This window comes from Callorhinus ursinus, unplaced genomic scaffold (genome assembly GCF_003265705.2).
Source record: "Callorhinus ursinus isolate GAN/ISIS: 27379988/994484 unplaced genomic scaffold, GSC_fseal_2.0 scaffold4, whole genome shotgun sequence".
NCBI classification, from domain to species: Eukaryota; Metazoa; Chordata; class Mammalia; order Carnivora; family Otariidae; genus Callorhinus; species Callorhinus ursinus.
The window spans coordinates 56,376,870-56,390,200 of NW_027397066.1; the positions used below are offsets into that span (position 1 = coordinate 56,376,870).

At 36.7% G+C, this 13,331-nt stretch overlaps 1 non-coding gene across 1 annotated transcript; it reads left to right on the plus strand.

Moving 5' to 3' along the window:
• The first annotated feature begins 1,832 nt into the window (after positions 1-1,832).
• TRNAD-AUC (transfer RNA aspartic acid (anticodon AUC)) lies at positions 1,833-1,905 on the plus strand. Its single transcript has one exon. It is a non-coding gene; the product is annotated as a tRNA-Asp (tRNA).
• The last annotated feature ends 11,426 nt before the right edge of the window (positions 1,906-13,331 follow it).

Genomic DNA, 13,331 nt, shown 5'->3' on the forward strand with positions numbered 1-13,331 from the left:
CGCCTCACGTAAACACATGAAAGCAATGTCCCTATTCTGCCTAGGGCCATCTTGGTTTGTTTATACAAAGCTCTTGTTCTAAAGTCTCTAAGGTAAAGGTTATGGGGAGAGTCAATGGCACATTAGGTACCTCATGAAATGTGCTATTGACTTTTTTTCTAAAGATTTTATTTATTTATTTGACAGAGAGAAACAGCAAGAGAGGGAACACAAGCAGGGGGAGTGGGAGAAGCAGGCTTCCCAAGGAGCAGGGAGCCCGATGTGGGGTTCGATCCCAGGACCCTGAGATCATGTTGATGAGTACAAAATGACTTTTTTAAAGTTTCTAAGTTTACTCAAACAGCAGTAGGTTTTCAACAAGCAGAATATGTTGATGAGTACAAAATGATACACAGCACCTTGCCTTTAAAACTTATTTTGGCAGTTGCAGCATATGTCTCTAAGGATGAGAGTTTTATGAATTTGTAACAAACACTAGGTCATTGGGCCTCATGATATCTTTGTGAATCCAGTGGCAAGTTTCAGCTCTGATTTTTCTTTAGGAAATGGACAAGGAGATAAAAATGCATTGTTATAGTAGTGCAATGACAGAAAAGTGTTCTCACAATTATGGTTGAAGGACTCAGGTCAAAGATATAAAAACAATAATTAGCATTTGTTTAACACTTTATAGTTTATAAAGCTCATTTGCATATTTGATTCTTCTAATAATTCTGTAGTATTGGTAGGTGTTGAGATGGATGAAAATTTCTCAAAACCCCAAGTGTGAGGGAATTTCCCAAGGTTTATAAGAATATTCTAAGATTTTAAAACAATTCCAGCTATGAGGCAGAATGTCATAAACTGTTTTTTGTTTTCTAAATAATTCTAGTAAATTCAAAATACGAATTCAGAATGTTAATAATGTATACAAAGAGCTGTTTTATTACTCCTGGACACATGTAGTAAATAATTATAGAATTATCTTTGGGGCACCTGGATGGCTCCGTCGGTTAGGCATCTGCCTTAGGCTCAGGTCATGATCCCAGGGTCCTGGGATCAAGCAGGGATTCTCCTTCTGCCTCTACCCCTCCCCCTGCTCACACTTGCATGCATGCACTCTCTCTCTCTCTGAAATTAAATAGATAGATAAATAAATTTTAAATAAATAAATAGAACTATCTTTTATTGAGCACCTAGTCTGAGCTAAGCACCGTGTCAGGTGCATAAATTATCTCCAATCCTCATAACAATGCTGTACTTATTTTGCGAAAGAGGAAATTGAGACAGAGAGACTAAGTGAGGTGCCCAATAATTAATAATAATTAACAAATTGCAAAGACAGCATTCAAACTCCCATCTTTCTGATTCCAAAATTATTTTCATTACCCCTTTTCAATGATTACAAGGATGTTTACCTTCAGTCATCAATTATGAGTCACTTTAGACTTATTTATTTATATACATATAATATCAGTTCATTTATTTGACCACACATACTGAAAACATTTTTCTCCCAGACAGATTATTTCTAGGGCCTGAACATTAGCTGTGTACTGAATATAAAATGGAGAAAAAATATCCCTATTATGGAGTTTGTAGTCTAGCCTGGGAACTATATCAGTGAACAAATAACTAGAATATAAAGTGATGACTACTGCTTAGGACTATCTGCCTGTAGCAACTAACAGGAAGTCATCACTGCCTCAGCTGTGCTTTGGTGTACTAATTTCGAAAATGTAAAATATTAAAACCTTTAGTGAACAGCACTTAATTGATTTATTTAATATTATGTAATGTGCTTATAGGTAATGAAAAAAAGTAGATTTTTAAGAAATTCTTTTCCAGGGGGTACCTGGCTGGCTCAGTTGGAAGAGCATGGGACCATCAATCTCAGGGTCGTGAGTTCAAGCCCCACATTGGGTGTAGAGATTATTTAAACAAACAAACAAAACCAAAAAACCCAACCTTTAAAGAAATTCTTTTCCTTTTAGAAATGGAAATTTCACAATAAACTCAAATAGTAGGTAAATGCCATAAGGCATTCAGAAGTTTATATAATCACTGTGGCTAGGGTAATTTTTTCAGTTTAATAGTTATGACTATTACAGTTCTCATTTTTACTCCTGGTCACATGGTTGTAGCTGGTATTTATAACTACTGTCAATTCCATAGTTCCTTTGCCCTTGGCAAACTCCTTATCTGGTTCCTTGCCTGGTAGGGTGACCTCACCTTCATCTCTGAAGGGTGTGGGCCATTAGTCCCGCCTGAACTGGGTTGCTGTAGTTTCTCTCTTGGCTTAAATCCAGGATATGGGAGTGGTAAGAGCGCTTTGAGAGATCTTCCACAATCCAAACATACTCTTCCTTATCCCCACTGTGCCGTAGTAACCCAATTTCTCCTTGGTCGTCAGGATCAATCACCACACCAAGAACAGTAACCACCTGCTTTGCCTGTTGATTCAGGTCCCTTTCTGGGAATGGTTCTGTATAAGGGGCTCAGTTTTGATTTGCTCTAGCAACAAAACCACATCTAGAATAGCAGCCATGATTGGAATTGCTGTCTAATTGAATTTACAATAATCCACTGTCATTCTCCAAGATCCATCTGTCTTCTACAGGCTCTCCCTAACCCTTATTTTACTGGCCAATAGGTAGTACATTACAGATGGAATTTTTTTCTTCTTAATGTTCATATAGGCATCTTTTTCAATTCTTAAAGAATTGAAAGACTTAAACACTTAAAGAATTCTGTCAAAACTAGAAGGAAAATTAGAGAGTATTTTTCTTTATTTTTATAAAAGATTATTTATTTGAGACAGAGAAAGATGGCACATGTGTGTTGTGGGGGGAGGGGCAGAGGGAGGCAATCTTCACCAAGCAGACTCCCCACTGAGCAAGGAGCTCAACTCAGGGCTCATCTCACAATCCTGAGATCATGACCTGAGCAGAAACCAAGTATCAGATGCCTAACCGACTGAGCCACCCTGGCACCCCAAGAGAGTATTTTTTTTTTAAAAGCACTACTTTGGCAACCTCAGCCATAAAGGAAAAAATAAGCACTTCTATCTCTTTATTTATAATAATAGTTACATTTATTGTGAATTTATCCTCATAAAAACCTACAAATTAAATACTAATCCCATTTGTTAAATTGGAAAACTGAGATGTAGTGAAATTAAGTGATATGGTCCAAGTTCCAAGTAGAGTAGAGCAAGGTCTTAGCTAGATTTCTCACTCCAAAGCTCTTTCTCTTTATACTCCATGACATTCTAACACAAGAGATTGTTATTCTCTTTCTAGCACATGTTCTCGTATTGCATGATACAATTTTATTCTTAAAAGGGATATAAGTAGGGCGCCTGGGTGGCTCAGATGGTTAAGCGTCTGCCTTCAGCTCAGGTCATGATCTCAGGATCCTGGGATCGAGTCCCACATCGGGCTCCTTGCTTAGCCAGGAGCCTGCTTCTCCCTCTGCCTGCCACTCCCCCTGCTTGTACTCTCCCCCTCTCTCTCTCTCTGGCAAATAAATAAATAGATAAAATCTTTTTTAAAAAGGGGGGGATATAAGTAGGAGGGTAATGAAAATAAAGTTATATGTTGTCAGGCACTTTTAAACTTTTTGTTTTAACATGCATTTTGAATTTCATAAATACTTTTGTAGCATTTACCTCTTCCGTGTTTTCTGTTCTTCAAAGTAAATAGAAGAGGGGCACCTGGGTGGCTCAGTAGTTAAGTGTCTGCCTTCGGCTCGGGTCATGGTCCCAGGGTCCTGGGATCGAGCCCCACATCGGGCTCCCTGCTCGGCGGGAGGCCTGCTTCTCCCTCTCCTGCTCCCCCTGCTTGTGTTCCCTCTCTTGCTGTGTCTCTCCCTGTCAAATAAATAAATGGAGTCTTAAAAAACAAAGTAAATAGAGGAAAATAATGCTAACAGTTATTAGGGAACTTAATCAATTCTTACAAAATAATACCTATGAAACAGGTTTGAAAATCTGCAGTTCCCTATACAGATGCTAGCAATTATTATTTATTGACTCTTCAAACTTTGTAATATAGAAAAGTTAAAACATATGCAAAAGGTTCAACAATAACTCATGATCAATCTTGCTTCATTTTTTTACATACGCTTATTCCTTCACCCACCCATTCCCAGATCATCTTAAAGCAAATTCCTAGATAATTTCATTAGTTGTAAGAGTGTATATCTTCCCCAAATTAAAGAATCAGCAAGAATGTCCTGATGGATATCATTGATCATCAAATAACACATTGTATGAGGTGGGGTCACCCAAGGTTTCAACTTCAAGATGTTTATAATCCTTTCCTGAAATATATTTTCTCAAAGTCTGGAGGCTTAGCTCCTGAGGAATGTCTTTCTTAGAGCTACTAAAACAAGATGACTCTGACTCTTTTGACCATACCTACATAGAGCAGAGACTGATGATGGTCCTTTCGTAACAACATTGAGGTTTTTGCCAGGTCATCCAGCTAGACTATTACAGCTAATTGCAATCATTTTTCTAAATCTGATCAATGGAATATGAGAAGTTATTTCTGCCACTACCAGGTCTTTTCCTCAAAGAAATTGGCATGCTTTCAACTTGTTTTTTCCTCTAACCTTCTGGTCTGGATGCAAAAGTGATGGTGGAGGCAAGAACAGCCAGCTTGGACCCAGAGACAAAAGCCACATGTTGAAGATTGCAGAGCCTCTTTACCAGCCCAGAACCACCTATTTCTTAGGTAAAGGAGATAAAATGACACCTTTCTTTAGCCTACTGTATTTTTAGATCTCTTTGTTTCAAAAAGCTTAGACTATACCATAATTAATGTATCTATAAAATGTTGAAACTGAAGCCAAATGATTAGATTTTTTGTTTGCTTTTTGTTTTTATAAGCACCTTTTGTTTATATAAGACCCATAGGGGTGCCTGGCTGGCTCAGTCAATAGAGCCTGCGACTCTTGATCTCAGGGTTGTGAGTTCAAGCCCCAAGTTGGGCGTGGAGCCTACTTAAAAAAAAAATATGAAGAAGACCCATATTTCTAAGATCTTCAAGGACAGAGATTATCCTTATCATTTTTGTATCACCAGGACACTATCATTTTTGTATCCCTAGAGATATATAGAAATAGTTTAATAGGTATATCCCAGGATTTATTTATAGATATTTATATATTTGTATATATTACATAGTATTATATATTATTTATGTTATATATTTATGTTTATATGTAATAAATATATCCTTGGATATATATATATATATATCCAGGGAGCTTTGGGCCTTCCTCAAATTTCTCTACCAACATCTTAAGTATTATAACGTGGATTAATCCTATGCTTATATCATTTCTTTCAAAAGAGAAACTATAGAAGCCACAGATGGCAGCACTGACTTTCCTAAAATCATGTGCCAAAAGGAAAAGCCTGCTGTTATTCCTTTACTACTGTTCTATAAGCAGTCTTTGGAAATAAAAACAAAAATCACTACCATCTGACAAAGAAATAGAAAAGATGCATCTCTACTCAATTTCAATGCCTGACTTTGTTGCCTGGTCCTTTTTTGTCATCTGACTGCTATGAATTGATGTTTCTTGAAATGTGAAATTTCCTATTTGAAATTTGGTTCCATTCGCCTAGATGTGAATAAAAGGTAGAATTTGAGTTGTAGTGATGTTGATGTAATCCATCGATACAATATGTTATTTTGTGAAAGCAGTCTTTTTTTTAAAGATTTATTTATATGAGAGAGAGAGAGAGCATGCACATATGCGTGCAAGCGAGTAGGGGGAGGGGCAGAGGGAAAGGAAGAAGGAGAGAAGCAGACTCCCCACTGAGGGCAGGGCCTGATGTGGGGTTCCATCCCACAACCCTGAGATCATGACCTGAGCCGAAATCGAGAGTCGACCGCTTAACCAACTGAGCCACCAGGTGCCCCTTGTGAAAGCAATCTTGAGATTAACGAATAATAATGCCATTTCATTAAAAAAAATTAAAGTGGTGTTTCTTTCATGCAGCTAAACGGGAACTTAAAGATAGTTTCATATTCAACACTAGCTGTGGGCCTGATTTTTCATTGACTGACTAGGCTATTTTAGGAAAGTAAAATTGAGTCCAATTATTAGGAGGGTTAATCCTAAGTAGAACTCAGTTAATTATTACTTGACAGTCACTGGTCAGTTTTTTAAGAAATAAAACCTACTGAGTAGGTTTTATTACAAGATACACTTTTCAGCAAGATAATAGAATTTTATTAATATATTGAAAAGTAATTAAGCTGCTTTTCTCCTTTCAGTGTACCATTTGATAAGAAAAGGACTACTTTTGTCAGAAAAGAAAAATAAGCCCAGTTTTTGTTTTGCTTGTACTTTGCCACTGACATTCAAGAAAGTATATTGGGTAATTTTAAAGTTAGCAATTATAAACCATATAGTTTGTTCAAAACAACTGTAATAATTCATGTTTGCTGGCCTAGGTCATGAGAGCAAACTGCTTTCAGTAGAAGTAAGTAAATTATATGAAACAGTATTTTTCTAGATAATTAGGGTAATAATTACAAAGGGATCTAATATTTAGTCACTAGTTTCCCTTAGTGACTAAATATTTGAAATAGCTGCCGTGTCCTTGGAATGAACTTTAAATTCTTATCCTCCTACCAAGCTGGATGCATTATGAGACAAAGAGGATGGTATGTATGTAGAGGTCTGAGGAAGGTGTAAAACCATAGCTAGAGGGCACCTGGGTGTCTCAGTCATTAAGCGTCTGCCTTTCGCTCTGGTCATGGGATGGTGCCCCGCATCCGGCTCCCTGCTATGCAGGAAGCTTGCTTCTCCCTCTCCCACTCCCCCTGCTTGTGTTCCCTCTCTCGCTGTGTCTCTCTCTGTCAAATAAATAAAATAAAAAATCTTAAAAAAAAAAACAGAGCTAGAGAAACGGTTTACCCATTATTTCAAAATAAGCTGAGAACCCATAGCTTCTAATGTCACCCTTCTAATTTGGTTCACTTGAAATAGTCATGTTTGAATACCAATCAGATGCCCTTTGTCATTTGTGTTTTGTTTTGTTTTTCCATAAGTGTACAAAGTAAATACTTCATCTTCATAGCATAGAAAAGTGAATTAAAAATGGAATGATTAGCTGCAAAGCTGTAGTAATCAAAACTGTGTAGTAGTGGGACCAAAACAGACACATCGATCAATGGAACAGAATAGAGAGCCCAGAAATAAACCCATGCTTATATGGTCAATTAATCTATGACAAAGGAGGCAAGAATATACAATGAAGAAAGGACAGCCTCTTCAATAAATGGTGCTGGGTAAACTGTTGAGCTACATGCAAAAGAATGAAGCTGGACCACTTTCTTACGCCAAACACAAAAAGAAACTCAAAATGAATTAAAGACCTAAATATGAGACCTGAAACCATAAAACTCCTAGAAGAAAACATAGGCAGTAATTTCTTTGACATCGGTCATAGAAACATTTTTCTAGATATATCTTCTAAATAAGGGAAACAAAAACAAAAATAAACTGTTGGAACTATACCACATAAAAAGCTTTTGCACAGTGAAGGAAACCATCAACAAAACTAAAAGGCTACTGAATGGGAGAAGATATTTGCAAATGAGTTATCCAATAAAGGGTTAGTATCCAAAATATATAAAGAACTTATACAAGTCAACACCCCAAAACAAATAATCTCATTAAATGGGTAGAGGAGGGCTCCTGGGTGGCTCAGTTGGTTAAGCGACTGCCGTTGGCTCAGGTCATGATCCTGGAGTCCCTGGATCGAGTCCCGCATCGGACTCCCTGCTCGGCAGGGAGTCTGCTTCTCCCTCTGACACTCCCCCCATCTCATGTGCTTTCTCTCTCATTCTCTCTCTCAAATAAATAAATAAAATCTTTAAATAAAATAAAATAAAATGGGTAGAGGACCCGAATAGACATTTTTCCAAAGAAGACATACAAATGGCAAACATACACATGAAAAGATGCTCAACGTCATTCATCATCAGGGAAATGCAAATCAAAACCACAATGAGATATCACTTTATACTTTTCAAAATGGCTAGAATAAAAAAAGACAACTGTTGGCAAGGATGTGGAGAAAAAGGAACCCTTGTGCAACTGGTAGTGGGAATGTAAATTGCTGCAGCAACTATGGAAAACAGTATGACAATACCTCAAAAAATTAAAAATAGAACTACCACGTGATCCAGTAATTCCACTAATGGATATTTATCCAGAGAAAACAGAAACATTAATTTGAAAAGATACATGCACCTCTATGTTTGTTGCAGCATTATATATAATAGCCAAGATATGGAAACAACCCAAGTATCCATCAATATATGAATGCATAAAGTAAATGTGGTATGTGTGTATATATATGTATATGTGTGTGTGTATATATATATACACATATATGTGTGTGTATATATATGTGTGTGTGTATATATGTATATATGTGTATATGTGTGTGTATATATATGTGTATATATACATATATATGTGTGTATATGTGTGTATATATGTGTATGTGTATACATGTGTGTATATATGTATATATATGTGTGTGTATATGTATGTGTGTATATGTGTGTATATATGTGTGTATATGTATATGTGTGTGTTATATATACATATATGTGTGTGTATATGTGTGTATATATGTATATATGTGTGTGTGTATATATATGTGTGTGTATATAATTGTGTGTATATATGTATATATATGTGTGTGTATATGTATATATATGTGTGTATATATGTATATATGTGTGTGTATATGTGTGTGTATATATGTATATATGTGTGTGTGTGTATATACATATATATGTATGTGTGTATATATGTGTGTGTATATGTGTGTGTAAATATATGTATATATGTGTGTATATAATTGTGTGTATATATGTGTATATGTGTGTATATATATACATATATATGTATATATGTATATGTGTGTGTATATATGTGTATATGTGTGTATATATACATATATGTGTATATAATTGTGTGTATATGTGTATATATGTGTGTATGTGTGTGTATGTGTGTGTATATATGTATATATGTGTATATGTATATAAATGTGTGTATATATGTGTGTGTATATATATGTATACATATAATTGTGTGTATATATATGTATATATGTGTGTGTATATATGTATATATGTGTGTGTATGTGTGTATGTGTATATATGTGTATATGTGTGTATATATGTATATATATGTGTGTATATATGTATATGTGTGTGTATATATGTATATGTGTGTATGTGTGTGTATATGTGTATATATGCGTGTGTGTATATATGTGTGTGTATATATGTGTGTATATACATATATGTGTGTATATATATGTGTTTGTATATATATACATATATATGATGGAATATTACTCAGCAATAAAAAAGAATGAGATTTTTTGCCATTTGTGACAAATGGATGGACTTGGAGGGTGTCATGCTGAGTGAAATAAGTCAGACAGAGATAGGCAAATACTATATGATTTCATTTATATGTGAAATCTAAAAAACGAAGCACATAAACAAACAATTAAATAACTAATGGTTGCCAAAGGGGACAGGGGTGGGAGGATGGGCAAAATGGGTCAAAGAGGAGTGGGAGATACGGGCTTCCAGTTATGGGATGAATAAGTCATGGGAATAAAAAGTACAGCATAGGGAATATAGTCAATGGTGTTGTGATAGTGTTGCATGGTGACAGAGGGTAGCTGCACTTGTGGTGAGCTTGTCAAATCACAAGGTTGTACACCTGAAGCTAATGGAACATTGTGCATCAACTGTACTTCAATTGAAAAGTTTTTAATTATTTGCCCTGATGCTATGAAGAAACAGGCTAAGTCAGCAACAGAGACAACTAAATTATGCTTTGTGAATTTAAGTGGGGAAATTACAAAATAGTAGTAAAGTTTATCTTATTTTAATAAAATCTATCATTACAGCTTCTTTTTATTTTTTTTTAATTTTATTTATTTATTTGAGAGAGAGAGAGTGAGTGCGAGAGAGCACGAGCTGGGGAGAGGGTCAGAGGGAGAGGGAGAAGCAGGCTCCCTGCTGAGCAGGGAACCGAATGCGGGTCTCGACCCTGGGATTCTGGAATCATGACCCGAGCCAAAGGCTGATGCTTAACTGACTAAGCCACCCAGGAGCCCCATTACAGCTTCTTCTCAAATTATAAATCTGATTGGCAATCGTCTGCTTAAAAATCCCCCATGGTTCCCCACTGCTCATTAGACCAAGCTCAGATCATTACCCAGGCCACAAAATTGGACTTGGTCTGGTTCCAACCAGATGTCGGAATCGCCCCAATTTCTACCTGATCTGTTTGTTCCCCGCACTTACACTCCAGCTGCACAGAACTTTAAAACTGTTTTCCAGGGTGCCTGGGTGGCTCGGTTGGGCGACTGCCTTCGGCTCTTGTCATGATCCTAGAGTCCCGGGATCGAGTCCCACATTGGGCTTTCTGCTCGGCAGGGAGTCTGCTTCTCCCTCTAACCCTAACCCCTCTCATGCTCTCTCTATCTCATTCTCTCTCTCAAATAAATGAAATCTTTTAATAAATGAATAAATAAACTTTTCTGAACAGACTCTGTTATGAATTTTCTTTTTTTTCATATTATAAAAGGAAAACATGATCCATCAGAAAATGCTGAAAAGAAAAAAAACTAAAATCATTTCCATAATCTCAGCACAGTTTACAAAGTGGTGTTGTACTCTGAAAATGAAGAAATGGATGGGGCGCCTGGGTGGCTCAGTCGTTAAGTGTCTGCCTTCGGCTCAGGTCATGATCCTGGAGTCCTGGGATCTAGCCCTGCATCAGGCTCCCTGCTCGGCAGGAGGCCTGCTTCTCCCTCTCCCACACCCCCTGCTTGTGTTCCCTTCCTTGCTGTGTCTCTCTCTGTCAAATAAATGAATAAAATCTTAAAAAAAAAAAAAAAAGACAGAAAATGAAGACATGGAGACACAAGCCAAGGAATGTAAGCAGCTTCTAGATTCTCTGCAGGGGCTCCAGAAGGAACAGTCCTGCTGATACCTTGATTATAGCCTTAGTGAAACCCATTCTGACCTCTAGACTGTAATACAATAAAGCTGTGTTTTTTTAAGTCGTGAAGTTTGTTACAGCAGCAACAGGAAACTAATATCATACCTTATAAAATTTAAGACAGCAGGGCACCTGGGTGGCTCAGTTTGTTGGGCGACTGCCTTGGGCTCAGGTCATGATCCTGGAGTCCCTGGAATGAGTCCTGCATCGGGCTCCCTGCTCGGTGGGCAGTCTGCTTTTCCCTCTGACCCTCGCCCCTCTCATGTGCTCTCTCTCTCAAATAAATAAATAAAATCTTTGAAAAAAATAAATAAAAAACAAAATTTAAGATAGCAGGAGAGCATAGTATATGCCTATATTAAAATGTATTTTGGCACTGAAGTCCAGTGGTTTTATTTGGCCCCATAGTTTTTGAGAAAGTGTATTTGGGAAGTCTCCCATTGCTATAGACATTTTACAGGTAGTATTTTATGATAACCTTGGGTTATAAGTTAAAAATAAGTTGATTATATAATGAAGCTGCACAATAAGAGATGTGATATCAATGAGGGTAGGAACCATATTGATTTTGTTCACTACTGATATTTAATATCTATAGAGTGCGGGGCATAGGGCAAGTACTCAGTAAATGTGCATGGAATGAACTGAATGAGTGAAATCAGATTCTTAAACATTCTTCTGAGAGAAGCTACATGAATACTCATGCATAGGTAATTATCACGCTATTTTGATTAGTATGTGTACTAAAAGTGGGCTTTTCTCTATTGCCAGTAATGTAGGCGAATTCAAGCTCTGGACTTTTTTTTGTGATACATCCATATAAAAGAATACATAATGAAAAGAAGTGGTAGTAAAGAAATATTCATTGGTAAAAGAATAAATCCTTCAAAAGGGCATTTACTAATAAGAGTTCTAGAGCTCAGCAGTTTTTCTGAAGCTGTGAGCTCTGCTTCTTTGGCAAGGTGTATCCATTTATCATTTCAGCCATTTACCACCGTTGAAGCAGTTTACAGCAGAAACATTCTGTGGTAGGTTCACTGAGTGGGCCAGTGTCCCTTTTTTTCAGGTGGATGAGCTCAAGAGCTAAAAAACAGATTATGTTTTCCAGATAATTGCCACTCCAACACCCCATTGACTACTTACAGAACCTTGTTTTCAGGTCAATAGCATGAGTGAACTCAAATAAAGCTGTCTGAGAAGGGGCACTTTTCTGAGACTTTTATTAAATAGAATATAATGGAGAATCAATAAGTAAACAAACAAACAAAAAAAAAGGTTTACCCATAAAAGATGTTACAAAATCCACAGATAGTCATCCATTTCCTCCTAATTTTAGACCTAACACCAAATTTACTTACCTGGTTTCCAGCACAGATAAGAAGTAGTGAATCAGCAGCAGCAAAAGGGCACTGCATACTAACAAGAAAATAGCACAAAAAGAAGTTATATGAAGCCATAAAGTATCACCATTAGGAGGACCCAGGAGATTATACTAAAATTACCAGTGTAGAGGCCTCTGGGTGGTGCAGCCCGTTAAGCATCAGACTCTTGGTTTCAGCTCAGGTGGTGGTCTTGGGGTCTTGGGGTAGTGGGATCGAGTCCCATGTTAGGTGTGAGCTCAGTGAGGAGCCTGCTTGTCCCTCCCCCTCCCCCTCTGGTCCCCCCTTATTTATCTCATATCAATCAATCAATCAATCAATCTTAAAAAAAAATTACCAGTGTAGCATAATGATTTGGGAAACTGATTCCATTTCAGCAGATCTGGTTCAAATATCAGCTTTACTACTTGGTAACTGGTGACCTCAGTTTCCCCATCCATACAACAGAGATAGTAATAGTAGTTACCATATAGTGAAAAGGATCAAAGTACACACAGCAAGTAAAAAAATGTGTTTGGATATGGTAAGTGTAAAGTAAATTTTATGTTTTTCTTTTATTAATTTTATTATCACTATTGCCACTTATAAATCATGTAATCTTAGGAAAGTTACTCAGTCTCCCTGGAACTTAGTACCCTGCCTTACCGCACATGGTTGTAACAAAAATATATGTATAGGGGTTCCAGGCTGGCTCAGTCAGTAGAGCCTGTGAACCTCCATCTTGGGGTCATAAATTCAAGTTCCACCCTGGGCATAGAGATTACTAAAAAAAAGAAAATTTTAATTAAAAAATTTTAAAAAAAGGAAATGTACATGGAGGCCATTTTTAAGCTGTCAAATAATAAATATGTATATTTTAAGATTTTATTTATTTATTTATTTATTTGAAAGAGAGAGAGACAG